At 36.1% G+C, this 18,335-nt stretch overlaps 1 protein-coding gene across 2 annotated transcripts in view; it reads right to left on the bottom strand.

Annotated features, from left to right (window-relative positions):
• Positions 1 to 17,518, bottom strand: part of LOC131431532 (cardioacceleratory peptide receptor) — a 236,366-nt gene extending 218,848 nt beyond the window's left edge. For both annotated transcript variants that reach the window (XM_058597315.1, XM_058597314.1), the window contains exon 1: positions 16,498 to 17,518. The gene's annotated coding sequence lies outside the window, so the exon portion shown is untranslated. The remainder of the gene's footprint in view (positions 1 to 16,497) is intronic.
• Between the last annotated feature and the right edge of the window lie 817 nt (positions 17,519 to 18,335).

Raw genomic sequence — 18,335 nt, 5'->3', positions numbered from 1 at the left:
ATTCGGTTTATTCCGTTTAGCCATGTGAAGTATACCTATGCAATTGCCACAAAAAATCAAATCAATCAATATTTTAAAGTACAAAAAAATAAAATAAGATTGTGACAAATTTTGGGATTTGTTTTATATAAAACAGAATAGGTTCATTATCAGCTCTAAAAGTCAACTATTGCTTCTAAAAATGTACATTTTTAAAAGGTACAGTTCTTGTCAACTACACACTTAAAAAATGTTGCATCTTCTTAGATGCACATAAAAGGAGCGTCGCGATTCACTTACATTCATAATACATAGCATGTAAAGATAAGAAATATCATTAACTTCACAGTTAATTTAACTGAAGTTTACAACGATACAGGCGCAAAATTTATATTTACATGTTAGTAGATGTAATATTGTGTCATCACCGAAGAAATTACGGCATACTTGAATTTACGTCAAGTGTAAATTTCATTTTTTCTAAGAGTGTACAATTAAGTTGAGCTGTTTTTAATAAAACCGGTCTGGCTCAATCACCATCAAATTCGATTTTGAATTACGGGCGTAAATTCTTAAAATTTTCTAAAATCCATCCTATCTGAGATGCTTGAAATGAAATCCAACAAATAATATATGACAATTCCATTACACCCAAAGTCTAGAATCATGGCATGCAATTCGCGATGTACGACTTCACGTTGATCCATATGAGAGATACAAGAAACAACAAAAGAGTAAAACAACACGGAAAGCAATCCGTTACCGTCATGAAACCTACCAATTTAGCTTCTCATGACAATCGTTTTTGATATTAAGAAAAAACTGGACGAACTTCACGCCAAATCGCATTTGGAGGCTCTCAGATTTTAATGAAACTTTCTTTACATGTAGAATTTATCACAAGAAGCCATTTTGCATTTTTATTTTTTTTCAAATTGATTTAGACTGTCTTTTAAAAACCTGTTTTAATCCACCGAGTGGTGTAATGATGCCTTTCTCATATCAATCATACTATCATATATAATACTGTGGTATTCTCCAAAATAATTTTCTTCGATTCTTAAAACAATTACCGAAATCGGTTTGTTTGACCGTCTAAATACACTTTACCCTATACTTCCCGATCCGGATTAAATTCAGGAATTACATATGAGACCACAGAACATTTCATTTGAACCTAAGTTTGTGAAAATCGGTCGAAAGTTAGTCTATGAGAAAAGTTAGAACACATATTTTCTTTTTTTTTTTGCACATTTTACCCCATAACTCCGGAACCGGAAGTCGGATTCAAATAATATTCAGGAATTTTGTATGGGACCACAAGACCTTTCAGTTGAATCTAAGTTTGTGAAATTCGGTTGAGTCATCTCCGAGAAAAGTTAGTGCAAAAAAACGTTACACACACAGATTGCGTACTCGACGAATGGTATATGACACTCGGCCCTCCGAGCCTCGGTTCAAAAGTCGGTTTTCACAGTGATTGTATAACCTTTCTAAATGAGAAAGGCAAAAACCTAACTTTTATCCAATTTTGCCTTTCTCATACAAGAAGACTATGCAATCACTGTGAAAACCGAATTACTAGGAAATATGTGTCAACAACATTGATGAATGTATCAACACATCTTGCACGCTAAGACAACTTGCCGACGACAGCGTTGTGTCTATTATAGGACCCAAAGCTGCAGATCTCCAAGGACCATTGCAAGATAACCTCGACAACTTGTCGACATGGGCTCTTCAAATGGGCATCGAGTTCACTACGGAGAAAACTGAGCTGGTTGTATTTTCAAGGAAACGAGAACCAGCACAACTACAGCTTCAACTAGGAGGTGAAACCATAGCTCAGGTCTTCACATTTAAATATCTCGGGGTCTGATTCGACTCCAAAGGCACCTGAGGATGTCACATTAGGTATCTGAAACAAAAATGCCAGCAGAGAATCAATTTTATTCGTACAATAACCGGAACTTGGTGGGGTGCCCACCCAGGAGATCTGATCAGGCTTTATCAAACAACGGTATTGTCCGTAATGGAATATGGATGCTTCTGCTTCCGATCCGCCGCGAACACCCATTTCATTAAACTGGAAAGAATTCAGTATCGTTGTTTGCGTATTGCCTTAGGTTGCATTCAGTCGACTCACACGATGAGTCTCGAAGTGCTCGCGGGCGTCTTACCATTGAAAAATCGATTCTGGGATCTCTCATATCGATTGCTAATCCGATGCGATATCTTGAATCCTCTGGTGATTGAAAACTTCGAAAGGCTTGTCGAGCTCAATTCTCAGACCCGTTTTATGTCCTTGTATTTTGATTTAAATTATCTTTTCATCTTAGAGCTTAAGCAGTGTGCCTAAAAATTACACGGAACGACCGAAATCAGCATTTTCGCGAAAAATTTTGTTGATTTGCTGATTTTAGTTAGTTATTTTTTGAGAAAACTAAAAAAATCTTACTTTTGCTGATTTAGATTTTTTATTCTCATTCCCTTAATAATAATAAAATATTTGTTGAAATGACTATTTTTTTTAGTTGAATTCACAAATTAAACGTACTGTCATTTCTTAGCTAAGGCACACTTCATATCCAGTCAACTAATTTTTTAGTTGAATTAAAGAAATATAATGTTGTTTTCAACCAATATGAATGGTTGAATTGGCTTCTGCAATCTGCAGCTATATGGCGCCCTGTCACCGAAACGGTAACACCTTAATGACTACTAGCCACTAGATGGCACACTACTGCCGACGCGGTTGTCTTTTCTATATTGGCAGGTATAAATACGATGTTGTGTTGGAGAAAAAGACATAAACGAAACGTAAACATCTTTTTGAATTTTTTTTCTTCTAGATCACTGTTTCTTCATTCTCACTGAAAACTTTGAGCACTCGGAAAACAAAAACCGAATACAAATAGTACACCGGACGGCGCAGCTCGGAAGGTTTGAAGATACAAAAAAACTTCATCACAATTAGAGTGAAACATTCGAAATTCACTTCACTGTTCCGCGTAAAAACATTATTACGCACAATCGCTTCAAGTGCGCACAAATTCTGAATAAATACGATTTCCACTAACAGTTTACGACATTTTTACATATCGGTTTAGAAATTTAAATAAAGATATATCGAACACATGCGAAAAACATCAAAACAATGTTCAAGCAGTTTCAATAAGACTATCCTTTTTAGCTTTTTAATGGATTGTTTTGCTTTGACACTTCTCATGAGTTTTTGGCTAATAAACTTGTTAATAATACCCATTTCAGTTTTGGTTTTTTTGTGCTGTCCTTCAGTAATGATGGTGATAGATAAATAGAAACAAATTTTCTGATTTTAATAACAAAAGTAGTTGTCAATGAGAATTTCGTGTTGGATTGAAATATTGCTGGTTTGAGTCCAGGATATTCACCAACTAAACACATTCTCTAAAACTAAGAGTTTTTTCAGCAAAGTAAATTCTCAATTTTAACTAATTTTATAGTTATTTTGGAAATTTTGTTGTTAAAATCAACTAATTCAAAAACAGTAATACGAATTAGGCGCAGAGCTAATTTCGGTCGTTCCGTGTATATTATAATATTGAATAAAACAAGATAATATGTGGAAATGTATGAGGAAATGCGCACTCAATTTTCTCAAAAACTTTTTAACCAATTTTTGAAAAAATAACAGATTTTCAAATTCTTTGAATAGTGCCTAAAAAGTTGATCCAGATCCGACTTCCAGTTCCGATATTCAGCTTGAGCTTGGGCGGCCACCCCTGGTTGCTACTCCGTTACTGATCGGGATCAGCTGATCTTGCACAGAAAAATTCTGGAAGATCAAACCTGGGAAAGGAATATCAACCTTCAATGTGCAACTTTTGATAACCCCAGAGTTCATTTGGTCAATGACCAGCGTCGGCCAGGTCCGGTGGTAGGTCCGTTTAGGGATAGGAAAGTATGTTAGTCCAACACTTGTTGTTACTAGAAACCGTATATACTACTAAGCACTCCACAAGTGTCACGGGAAAAGGATATTTGATAGCAGAAAAATTATTAAAAAATAAATGGTGTCAAAGGAACCCAGATCGATATTATAATTTTAATTAGTTAATACGACAGTTAATAGTTATTAATTACACAAATAGTGTGTAAGAAATACTTCGCCCTATGCACGGAACGACCGAAATCAGCATTTTCGCGAAAAATTTAGTTGATTTGCTGATTTTAGTTAGTTATTTTTTGAGACAACTAAAAAAATCTTACTTTTGCTGATTTAGATTTTTTATTCTCATTCCCTTAATAATAATAAAATATTTGTTGAAATGACTATTTTTTTTAGTTGAATTCACAAATTAAACGTACTGTCATTTCTTAGCTAAGGCACACTTCATATCCAGTCAACTAATTTTTTAGTTGAATTAAAGAAATATAATGTTGTTTTCAACCAATATGAATGGTTGAATTGGCTTCTGCAATCTGCAGCTATATGGCGCCCTGTCACCGAAACGGTAACACCTTAATGACTACTAGCCACTAGATGGCACACTACTGCCGAAAAAAATTCAGACGCGGTTGTCTTTTCTATATTGGCAGGTATAAATACGATGTTGTGTTGGAGAAAAAGACATAAACGAAACGTAAACATCTTTTTGAATTTTTTTTTTTCTTCTAAATCACTGTTTCTTCATTCTCACTGAAAACTTTGAGCACTCGGAAAACAAAAACCGAATACAAATAGTACACCGGACGGCGCAGCTCGGAAGGTTTGAAGATACAAAAAACCTTCATCACAATTAGAGTGAAACATTCGAAATTCACATCACTGTTCCGCGTAAAAACATTATTACGCACAATCGCTTCAAGTGCGCACAAATTCTGAATAAATACACTTTCCACTAACAGTTTACGTAACACATGCGAAAAACATCTAAACAATTTGCGAGCAGTTTCAACAAGACTGTCCCTTTTAGCTTTTTAATGGATTGTTTTGCTTTGACACTGCTGTCCTTCAGTAATGACGGTGATAGATAAATAGAATCAAAGTTTCTGATTTTAATAACGAAATTAGTTGTCAATGAGAATTTCGTGTTGGATTGAAATATTGCTGGTTTGTGTCCAGAATATTCGCCAACTAAACACATTCTCTAAAAATAAGAGTTTTTTTCAGCACAGTAAATTCTACATTTTAACTAATTTTATAGTTATTTTGGAAATTTTGTTGTTAGAATCAACTAATTCAAAAACAGTAATACGAATTAGGCGCAGAGCTAATTTCGGTCGTTCCGTGTGAGAAAAAGAAAGGGGCTTTGGGATGGTTTTTGTTTGAAAAGGCTTCGTTTCAACCACAGAAATTAATCCTTGTGTGTTTTGAAAATAATGACACCACATAGATCGAATTTTATCCTGATCGCCTACATCGCAGACGGTAAAGTAAATATTTATATATTCCACTGTTTCCACATTAAAACCGAACGTAGCAATAGTTCTCACTTCGCCAATTCTGAAAAACTTCAAATTTCTACCCGTCAAATTATATAAAAATGATATGCAAAATGCTTATTTATGAATTGCAAGGAATGCGAATTTTCAATATTTTTTTCCGTTTCAAATGAATTATTACCTATGAACCAATTCGCACCCTCTAATTCTGCTACTAACACAGAAGCCGATAGCACCCAGTCAACACCGTTGTATTGACCAAATGTCATCATAGACACACGGGGAAGCATGGGATAGGAACATGTGAGCACTTAATTAACACATGGATCAATAAGTCCCGAGACTAACAATGGAAACAACATTTTTTTGCAAAATTTTTTTTTTATTCATCAACATAATCACCTTTTAGGGTGATACAATGGTTCCAACGTTTTTCCACTTTTTCAATACCATGCTTATGAAAAAAATTATCTTTCGCTTCAAAATAAGTTTCAGTTTCAGTTTCAGCGATGACCTCCTCATTTGAGCCAAATCTTTTTCCCTGGAGCATTTTTTTAAGATCAGCAAAGAACCAGTAGTCAGTGGGGGCTGAATCAGGCAAGTATGGGGGGTGGGGAAGCAGATCAAGGCCCAATTCGTTCAATTTCGCCATTGTTTTCATCGACTTGTGGCCGAGTGCATTTTGTTCCATCGAAAGCAATCGCGGCACCCACTTGGAAAAAACCGTTTTCATGCTCAATTTTTCATGAAGGATAGTAAATACACTTCCATATGATATCTGTGTCATCTCAGCAATCTCACGGAGCTGCACTTTACGATCTTTCATTATAATTTTTGTCACTTCACTCACATTTTCCGGTGTAACGGCTTCCACAGGTCTACCCGAGCGTTCCGCGTCATTTGTGTCGGTACGACCACGTTTAAACTCGGCGAACCACCGACAAATCGTTGCTTTTGATGGACAAGAGTCCGGATAACATTTTTCAATCCATTGTTTCGCTTGCACGGTGTTTTTACCCATTAAAAAACAATGTTTTATCAAAACACGAAACTCGGTTTTTTTTCCATTTTTTAAATAAACTACAAAACGACTTTACTCCAACCTCGATAACTCAGCTGTTTCTGGTCGGATCGACTTAAAATTTTGACCCATTTCAAGCAAAGGTTAGTACTCTAGAAAGACGTGGTTACTGGTTTACTACGAGCGCCATCTCTGCTTTAGTCTCGGGACTTATTGATCCATGTGTTATCTCACCTTTTGACCACCTCGACTTCCGGTTTCGGTATCACAGCGCAATAAGTGAAAAATTTTAATTTTCATGAGTATTTTTAGTGGTGAAGCCAGGTGCAAATTTTTATAAACCTACTGGTAAATTCATCTAGTGTGCAGAACATGTTACTTAGTGGATACTACTTTGGGATTTATATTATTTATCATTTTGATTCCTCAGCAATTTTTACTAATCATGATTCAAATTAGAGTTCTCATTGTCCCCATCCAACTCTCGGTTCCGAACTTATTAGGCGATGAGTATCAAAACTTTCAAACTTTTATATAAAATGATGCAAAACCGGTACGCATCGGTACGTTAAAAACAGTTTCAATGGTGCGACGACATTGCAAATGTTAGAAAAGTTTTCGGGAACGATACTCTGAAGAAAATAGTCTCTAACTATCGTCAATCATTTTCATTTTCGACTATTTTCAGAGCTGGTAACATGTTGGTCACATTCTGTTACTCAGGCAAAGCAGAAATTGTTTATCAGCCTTCGTCGCAGCTGCTGCTCAATTTGGATATTAAAATACGTCATTCAGTTGCCTACGGAGAATTCTACCCCATTTTGCAGCTGAAACATTGGTAACTGTATCCGTCGTTCAGTCTATGTAGAAAAATAGAATACATATTTTTTTCCACACGAATGCATTGCTCTCCAAATCGCTTCCGTAGTGGCAATAATTTCCACTCCAATCGCGCAACTGGTAATGGACTAATGAAAGCAAAACGTAAATTGCCTGTCGTAAAACAATAAAGTGTATGTTAATGGAATGAAAACACGATGGGTAACATTCGTGTGTAGATTATAATCTGTCCACCGATGATGTGTGGAACCAAATTTATCACCTCTGATAGTCGGAATTTATATCCTTGTTAAATTTAACGATGAAGCGATCAATCGAAACGATAGTTGCTTGTTGAAATTTTGTTGGTTATTCGGTTTATTCCGTTTAGCCATGTGAAGTATACCTATGCAATTGCCACAAAAAATCAAATCAATCAATATTTTAAAGTACAAAAAAATAAAATAAGATTGTGACAAATTTTGGGATTTGTTTTATATAAAACAGAATAGGTTCATTATCAGCTCTAAAAGTCAACTATTGCTTCTAAAAATGTACATTTTTAAAAGGTACAGTTCTTGTCAACTACACACTTAAAAAATGTTGCATCTTCTTAGATGCACATAAAAGGAGCGTCGCGATTCACTTACATTCATAATACATAGCATGTAAAGATAAGAAATATCATTAACTTCACAGTTAATTTAACTGAAGTTTACAACGATACAGGCGCAAAATTTATATTTACATGTTAGTAGATGTAATATTGTGTCATCACCGAAGAAATTACGGCATACTTGAATTTACGTCAAGTGTAAATTTCATTTTTTCTAAGAGTGTACAATTAAGTTGAGCTGTTTTTAATAAAACCGGTCTGGCTCAATCACCATCAAATTCGATTTTGAATTACGGGCGTAAATTCTTAAAATTTTCTAAAATCCATCCTATCTGAGATGCTTGAAATGAAATCCAACAAATAATATATGACAATTCCATTACACCCAAAGTCTAGAATCATGGCATGCAATTCGCGATGTACGACTTCACGTTGATCCATATGAGAGATACAAGAAACAACAAAAGAGTAAAACAACACGGAAAGCAATCCGTTACCGTCATGAAACCTACCAATTTAGCTTCTCATGACAATCGTTTTTGATATTAAGAAAAAACTGGACGAACTTCACGCCAAATCGCATTTGGAGGCTCTCAGATTTTAATGAAACTTTCTTTACATGTAGAATTTATCACAAGAAGCCATTTTGCATTTTTATTTTTTTTCAAATTGATTTAGACTGTCTTTTAAAAACCTGTTTTAATCCACCGAGTGGTGTAATGATGCCTTTCTCATATCAATCATACTATCATATATAATACTGTGGTATTCTCCAAAATAATTTTCTTCGATTCTTAAAACAATTACCGAAATCGGTTTGTTTGACCGTCTAAATACACTTTACCCTATACTTCCCGATCCGGATTAAATTCAGGAATTACATATGAGACCACAGAACATTTCATTTGAACCTAAGTTTGTGAAAATCGGTCGAAAGTTAGTCTATGAGAAAAGTTAGAACACATATTTTCTTTTTTTTTTTGCACATTTTACCCCATAACTCCGGAACCGGAAGTCGGATTCAAATAATATTCAGGAATTTTGTATGGGACCACAAGACCTTTCAGTTGAATCTAAGTTTGTGAAATTCGGTTGAGTCATCTCCGAGAAAAGTTAGTGCAAAAAAACGTTACACACACAGATTGCGTACTCGACGAATGGTATATGACACTCGGCCCTCCGAGCCTCGGTTCAAAAGTCGGTTTTCACAGTGATTGTATAACCTTTCTAAATGAGAAAGGCAAAAACCTAACTTTTATCCAATTTTGCCTTTCTCATACAAGAAGACTATGCAATCACTGTGAAAACCGAATTACTAGGAAATATGTGTCAACAACATTGATGAATGTATCAACACATCTTGCACGCTAAGACAACTTGCCGACGACAGCGTTGTGTCTATTATAGGACCCAAAGCTGCAGATCTCCAAGGACCATTGCAAGATAACCTCGACAACTTGTCGACATGGGCTCTTCAAATGGGCATCGAGTTCACTACGGAGAAAACTGAGCTGGTTGTATTTTCAAGGAAACGAGAACCAGCACAACTACAGCTTCAACTAGGAGGTGAAACCATAGCTCAGGTCTTCACATTTAAATATCTCGGGGTCTGATTCGACTCCAAAGGCACCTGAGGATGTCACATTAGGTATCTGAAACAAAAATGCCAGCAGAGAATCAATTTTATTCGTACAATAACCGGAACTTGGTGGGGTGCCCACCCAGGAGATCTGATCAGGCTTTATCAAACAACGGTATTGTCCGTAATGGAATATGGATGCTTCTGCTTCCGATCCGCCGCGAACACCCATTTCATTAAACTGGAAAGAATTCAGTATCGTTGTTTGCGTATTGCCTTAGGTTGCATTCAGTCGACTCACACGATGAGTCTCGAAGTGCTCGCGGGCGTCTTACCATTGAAAAATCGATTCTGGGATCTCTCATATCGATTGCTAATCCGATGCGATATCTTGAATCCTCTGGTGATTGAAAACTTCGAAAGGCTTGTCGAGCTCAATTCTCAGACCCGTTTTATGTCCTTGTATTTTGATTTAAATTATCTTTTCATCTTAGAGCTTAAGCAGTGTGCCTAAAAATTACACGGAACGACCGAAATCAGCATTTTCGCGAAAAATTTTGTTGATTTGCTGATTTTAGTTAGTTATTTTTTGAGAAAACTAAAAAAATCTTACTTTTGCTGATTTAGATTTTTTATTCTCATTCCCTTAATAATAATAAAATATTTGTTGAAATGACTATTTTTTTTAGTTGAATTCACAAATTAAACGTACTGTCATTTCTTAGCTAAGGCACACTTCATATCCAGTCAACTAATTTTTTAGTTGAATTAAAGAAATATAATGTTGTTTTCAACCAATATGAATGGTTGAATTGGCTTCTGCAATCTGCAGCTATATGGCGCCCTGTCACCGAAACGGTAACACCTTAATGACTACTAGCCACTAGATGGCACACTACTGCCGACGCGGTTGTCTTTTCTATATTGGCAGGTATAAATACGATGTTGTGTTGGAGAAAAAGACATAAACGAAACGTAAACATCTTTTTGAATTTTTTTTCTTCTAGATCACTGTTTCTTCATTCTCACTGAAAACTTTGAGCACTCGGAAAACAAAAACCGAATACAAATAGTACACCGGACGGCGCAGCTCGGAAGGTTTGAAGATACAAAAAAACTTCATCACAATTAGAGTGAAACATTCGAAATTCACTTCACTGTTCCGCGTAAAAACATTATTACGCACAATCGCTTCAAGTGCGCACAAATTCTGAATAAATACGATTTCCACTAACAGTTTACGACATTTTTACATATCGGTTTAGAAATTTAAATAAAGATATATCGAACACATGCGAAAAACATCAAAACAATGTTCAAGCAGTTTCAATAAGACTATCCTTTTTAGCTTTTTAATGGATTGTTTTGCTTTGACACTTCTCATGAGTTTTTGGCTAATAAACTTGTTAATAATACCCATTTCAGTTTTGGTTTTTTTGTGCTGTCCTTCAGTAATGATGGTGATAGATAAATAGAAACAAATTTTCTGATTTTAATAACAAAAGTAGTTGTCAATGAGAATTTCGTGTTGGATTGAAATATTGCTGGTTTGAGTCCAGGATATTCACCAACTAAACACATTCTCTAAAACTAAGAGTTTTTTCAGCAAAGTAAATTCTCAATTTTAACTAATTTTATAGTTATTTTGGAAATTTTGTTGTTAAAATCAACTAATTCAAAAACAGTAATACGAATTAGGCGCAGAGCTAATTTCGGTCGTTCCGTGTATATTATAATATTGAATAAAACAAGATAATATGTGGAAATGTATGAGGAAATGCGCACTCAATTTTCTCAAAAACTTTTTAACCAATTTTTGAAAAAATAACAGATTTTCAAATTCTTTGAATAGTGCCTAAAAAGTTGATCCAGATCCGACTTCCAGTTCCGATATTCAGCTTGAGCTTGGGCGGCCACCCCTGGTTGCTACTCCGTTACTGATCGGGATCAGCTGATCTTGCACAGAAAAATTCTGGAAGATCAAACCTGGGAAAGGAATATCAACCTTCAATGTGCAACTTTTGATAACCCCAGAGTTCATTTGGTCAATGACCAGCGTCGGCCAGGTCCGGTGGTAGGTCCGTTTAGGGATAGGAAAGTATGTTAGTCCAACACTTGTTGTTACTAGAAACCGTATATACTACTAAGCACTCCACAAGTGTCACGGGAAAAGGATATTTGATAGCAGAAAAATTATTAAAAAATAAATGGTGTCAAAGGAACCCAGATCGATATTATAATTTTAATTAGTTAATACGACAGTTAATAGTTATTAATTACACAAATAGTGTGTAAGAAATACTTCGCCCTATGCACGGAACGACCGAAATCAGCATTTTCGCGAAAAATTTAGTTGATTTGCTGATTTTAGTTAGTTATTTTTTGAGACAACTAAAAAAATCTTACTTTTGCTGATTTAGATTTTTTATTCTCATTCCCTTAATAATAATAAAATATTTGTTGAAATGACTATTTTTTTTAGTTGAATTCACAAATTAAACGTACTGTCATTTCTTAGCTAAGGCACACTTCATATCCAGTCAACTAATTTTTTAGTTGAATTAAAGAAATATAATGTTGTTTTCAACCAATATGAATGGTTGAATTGGCTTCTGCAATCTGCAGCTATATGGCGCCCTGTCACCGAAACGGTAACACCTTAATGACTACTAGCCACTAGATGGCACACTACTGCCGAAAAAAATTCAGACGCGGTTGTCTTTTCTATATTGGCAGGTATAAATACGATGTTGTGTTGGAGAAAAAGACATAAACGAAACGTAAACATCTTTTTGAATTTTTTTTTTCTTCTAAATCACTGTTTCTTCATTCTCACTGAAAACTTTGAGCACTCGGAAAACAAAAACCGAATACAAATAGTACACCGGACGGCGCAGCTCGGAAGGTTTGAAGATACAAAAAACCTTCATCACAATTAGAGTGAAACATTCGAAATTCACATCACTGTTCCGCGTAAAAACATTATTACGCACAATCGCTTCAAGTGCGCACAAATTCTGAATAAATACACTTTCCACTAACAGTTTACGTAACACATGCGAAAAACATCTAAACAATTTGCGAGCAGTTTCAACAAGACTGTCCCTTTTAGCTTTTTAATGGATTGTTTTGCTTTGACACTGCTGTCCTTCAGTAATGACGGTGATAGATAAATAGAATCAAAGTTTCTGATTTTAATAACGAAATTAGTTGTCAATGAGAATTTCGTGTTGGATTGAAATATTGCTGGTTTGTGTCCAGAATATTCGCCAACTAAACACATTCTCTAAAAATAAGAGTTTTTTTCAGCACAGTAAATTCTACATTTTAACTAATTTTATAGTTATTTTGGAAATTTTGTTGTTAGAATCAACTAATTCAAAAACAGTAATACGAATTAGGCGCAGAGCTAATTTCGGTCGTTCCGTGTGAGAAAAAGAAAGGGGCTTTGGGATGGTTTTTGTTTGAAAAGGCTTCGTTTCAACCACAGAAATTAATCCTTGTGTGTTTTGAAAATAATGACACCACATAGATCGAATTTTATCCTGATCGCCTACATCGCAGACGGTAAAGTAAATATTTATATATTCCACTGTTTCCACATTAAAACCGAACGTAGCAATAGTTCTCACTTCGCCAATTCTGAAAAACTTCAAATTTCTACCCGTCAAATTATATAAAAATGATATGCAAAATGCTTATTTATGAATTGCAAGGAATGCGAATTTTCAATATTTTTTTCCGTTTCAAATGAATTATTACCTATGAACCAATTCGCACCCTCTAATTCTGCTACTAACACAGAAGCCGATAGCACCCAGTCAACACCGTTGTATTGACCAAATGTCATCATAGACACACGGGGAAGCATGGGATAGGAACATGTGAGCACTTAATTAACACATGGATCAATAAGTCCCGAGACTAACAATGGAAACAACATTTTTTTGCAAAATTTTTTTTTTATTCATCAACATAATCACCTTTTAGGGTGATACAATGGTTCCAACGTTTTTCCACTTTTTCAATACCATGCTTATGAAAAAAATTATCTTTCGCTTCAAAATAAGTTTCAGTTTCAGTTTCAGCGATGACCTCCTCATTTGAGCCAAATCTTTTTCCCTGGAGCATTTTTTTAAGATCAGCAAAGAACCAGTAGTCAGTGGGGGCTGAATCAGGCAAGTATGGGGGGTGGGGAAGCAGATCAAGGCCCAATTCGTTCAATTTCGCCATTGTTTTCATCGACTTGTGGCCGAGTGCATTTTGTTCCATCGAAAGCAATCGCGGCACCCACTTGGAAAAAACCGTTTTCATGCTCAATTTTTCATGAAGGATAGTAAATACACTTCCATATGATATCTGTGTCATCTCAGCAATCTCACGGAGCTGCACTTTACGATCTTTCATTATAATTTTTGTCACTTCACTCACATTTTCCGGTGTAACGGCTTCCACAGGTCTACCCGAGCGTTCCGCGTCATTTGTGTCGGTACGACCACGTTTAAACTCGGCGAACCACCGACAAATCGTTGCTTTTGATGGACAAGAGTCCGGATAACATTTTTCAATCCATTGTTTCGCTTGCACGGTGTTTTTACCCATTAAAAAACAATGTTTTATCAAAACACGAAACTCGGTTTTTTTTCCATTTTTTAAATAAACTACAAAACGACTTTACTCCAACCTCGATAACTCAGCTGTTTCTGGTCGGATCGACTTAAAATTTTGACCCATTTCAAGCAAAGGTTAGTACTCTAGAAAGACGTGGTTACTGGTTTACTACGAGCGCCATCTCTGCTTTAGTCTCGGGACTTATTGATCCATGTGTTATCTCACCTTTTGACCACCTCGACTTCCGGTTTCGGTATCACAGCGCAATAAGTGAAAAATTTTAATTTTCATGAGTATTTTTAGTGGTGAAGCCAGGTGCAAATTTTTATAAACCTACTGGTAAATTCATCTAGTGTGCAGAACATGTTACTTAGTGGATACTACTTTGGGATTTATATTATTTATCATTTTGATTCCTCAGCAATTTTTACTAATCATGATTCAAATTAGAGTTCTCATTGTCCCCATCCAACTCTCGGTTCCGAACTTATTAGGCGATGAGTATCAAAACTTTCAAACTTTTATATAAAATGATGCAAAACCGGTACGCATCGGTACGTTAAAAACAGTTTCAATGGTGCGACGACATTGCAAATGTTAGAAAAGTTTTCGGGAACGATACTCTGAAGAAAATAGTCGTTTATCAGTGGCACGAACGTTTCAGAAGAGGCCGTGAGTCTGTGAGCAGCAACAGAAAAAACCACGTCGTTTTCAGTCGTAAAAGAATGCGATGCTCACAGTTTTCATTGATTACAAGGGTGTTGTGTATCATGAATTTCTTCCATAAGACCAGATCGTCAACAAGTAGTATCATTTTGGCGTTATGAGACATTTGTGTGAAGCAATACTTCGAAAAAGACCAGATTTGTGGAAAAACAACTCGTGGTTCTTGCAACACGATAACATACCATCACCCAATCGTTATCCGTGAACATTTGGCTAAAAACCGAACGAAACCCATTCAGCAACCACCGAATTCACCTGATTTGGCTCCCTGAGACTTTTTCCTATTCGGTCGACTCAAGAAACCACTCCGTGGAACGCGTTTCAGCAGAATGATACAAAATAATTTCTATCTCTACCTCGAAAACAGAAGCTCGCATCGTCTTGATGTCAAAGAATAGTTTATTCAAAATTTCATGAGAATTACAAAAATAATAAACTTGGCCATGGAGAACCCAGACTAATTTGAAAAAGGACGTATTCTCATGAAATTTTTTCATTGAACGTAGCTTGGAAAATAATATTTCATTTCTGAGATACATTTATTACTAACAAAATATGTTTTTTTGAAAATTGTTAGAAAGTTTTTATCATCTCTCCAATTTTCTATAACATTCATTAAATCTCTTGTAACTTAACTTTTTTTGTTAAATTAAATTTTAAAATATACTTAAAATAATTGAAAATTTTCAAAAATAAATTTTATTTTCGATTTCACGATAAAATGGAAGATATTTTTATCAGTGTATTTTTTCTAGAAATTTAAATTGATTACCTACAACTACTTCTTAGACATATTTGTTGTAAAATCTATAGATATCTAGTTATAATTGTTTGAAAATAATCTGGCTAAAAACACATACGCCCTTTTCAAAAATTGATCTTGAGTGAAGAAAATCTCTAGACCATTGAAAAATACTTCATTTGCTATACCTATCATTACATGTAAAGTCTCATGCATATCCAAGAGGGTCGTGCCAGAATTTTGCCATTTCTGGGCGGTTTGGTGTGAAATTACTCTGTTAGTTTTCGAAGTAAAGTCAGAAAAAACAGAAAGTGCACCACAAAGTGGAAAAAAAGCATGTTTATTCTTTTGTATTTTTTTCTCTCCTCTCCTCCACGTTTAAAAGATAAAGCCACTTACAATTAACAAAATCAAAATAAAAAGGATGCAGTACACTTAATAGAAATTCACAATTACACATCTTTAGTTATTCTTGAATTCAATTACGTTTTCTCGCAAAAGTGGCTGATATATTCATTATCTTTTTCGATTATTTATTATACCCAACATTCTTACCATTCGATATTGTCTAGTGAAATTCGTAAAACTACAATATTGATTTGTTTTACTTGCAAATGAATTCAAATTTTTCTATCATGCCATTGCCCGCCTAATGACCGAAAGTAATCAACTCGTTTTACTGATCGATCGAACAAACGCTTAAAAGGAACTAACTATCCTTGGATAGCTATGTGCACTCCACCTATCAATTTGTAACTGCATAGCAACAAGGAAAAAAAATCCATCCCACGATAAAGTCCAACAAGATCATTCAGTGCAGTTGATGCAGCTTTTCCTTCCGCAAGAGCGATTGTTCGTTGAATTGTATTCAATTTATGAGAATAACTTCTGCACCAGAAAACATCATTACAGCATTTATTCTTGTGAACGAGCTACAGGCTATTACAACTCATTTGCAAACAAAAAAAAAGACTTACACATTTTTCGACTATTATGCTTCCATCCCAGTAGACAGTCCCGGTGGCAGCGGATGGCTCCTAGAGGCTGTCGTTGGCTGATCGTACAAAAAGTGGCCCTAGAAGCTGTTCTGATGCACAATTTATTACGTTTTTTTTACCTGCCCTCTATCTTCTTCCACCAACGATGGCACCGTGTATTCGCACTGACTTCACTAGACTCGACGAGCGATCGGCCAAAGCCGGAGCTATGTAATTATGATTCAATAAACGGGCGTATCAACACAGAATAAACATGCATCGTTTACACACTAAACACTCAATTACCATAATCTCATAATTTATGGGAACAGATATTCTTAATTGATTCCGCTCTCACTGTTTCATCTGGATCGTTATTCACTTCTTACCGTGCATCAATTTTTGTTCTACGATTTGTGATTTCACGTTTCAGTTTTTAATTGCTTAGGCCGGTAGCTGTTCGAATCGAGGCGGCAACGTTTTTTTTATGATCGATTTCTTTTAGAGTAGCTTCGATTTGTCGGTGTGGATGGTTTTAATGGACCAAACGACCGGAAGAATCGATTTTACGGTACCGCAGTCGTGTCTCGTTTGTATCGTTCGGAGCGGAAGAACTTTTCACCAGTTGGGCCATTAGTAACTAAACTCTGTCCCAGTTCGTGTTTCGCGATGACCGCGCGCCAACATCAAAGTCGCACGTTGATCGTTGATTTTGGACGCGACCAATTTTCGCCGAATGGTGGATGACCCGTACGCATCAACCGTCGCCAATGACCGCAGAATCTGGACTGACGCACCAGTGCCGGTGTGATTGGCTTCGGACCACAGCGCCACTACCGACAATCCGTCCGTTTGTACGTTCGTCAATCCGTTCGCGGTCTGCCGGTGGCCAAAAAAAAATATAAGTGCTATCGAGTGCCCACGAGAGAGCGATATAGTGGAAATGATTGGAAAACCGAACGCAACCGAGAAAAAGGGGCGACGCAATCCAATATAACGGCCGACGTCTTTATTCCTTGATCCCACGGCGGCGACTGATGATTTTTGTCGTCTCTCCGCTGGTTCATAACAAACAAATCGCATATACTTCTGCTGCTGCTGTTGCTGATGTGCTCCACCCCGTCCGATCCCACCCGCCCTGTAGCGTCATGTGGGATATCATCATCCACCCATTGCCAGTGTTGTATAGCAGCCAGAACCGAAGAAGCGAAGCAACACAAAGTCGAGTTTTGCGCAGATGAGGATGCTGCCGCTGTTGCTGTCGGTTTGCACTACTCTCTTTAGTATGCCGTCCCGGTACCAGCCGGACCATTTCTGTTGATTCGATATCCAATTAGCACGTATCAGTGTGGATAGATGCGATTTTGATACGGATTATATTTACTTTGAACTTGTTTAGACACTATTCGCACAACATATGTAAACACCGTATTGGCATTGACTGATCCACCGGAGTTGGTTCTGACAGATTCCGAAATGGTCAATTCAACACCGAATAAAATAAACAAACCCTTCGCTTATCCTGTTGTTAAAAAAAAACGTAATAGGGTAAACTGTCAAATGTGACAGAGTGATGAAGGTATGAATTTATGATTTGTTTCACACACAATTGACAGCATTTCGCAGACATGAAAAACTATTAGATTAAATGAGGAATTGTTCAATAAGTTGGCTCAATATGATAATACGATAAACTATTACCGAAATAAGCAAAAAAATATATAAACTTCTAGTGTTCAAATGATAAAACGTTTTCATACGTGAGTCGTTTCACCGGAAATCACGAATATTTTTTCCTTGATTTATGCATTTTTTTCAATTTTATTAATATCTAACGA

The sequence above is a fragment of the Malaya genurostris genome, chromosome 2 (assembly GCF_030247185.1).
Source record: "Malaya genurostris strain Urasoe2022 chromosome 2, Malgen_1.1, whole genome shotgun sequence".
Lineage (NCBI taxonomy): Eukaryota > Metazoa > Arthropoda > Insecta > Diptera > Culicidae > Malaya > Malaya genurostris.
This window is presented reverse-complemented; position numbering and strand designations above follow the sequence as displayed.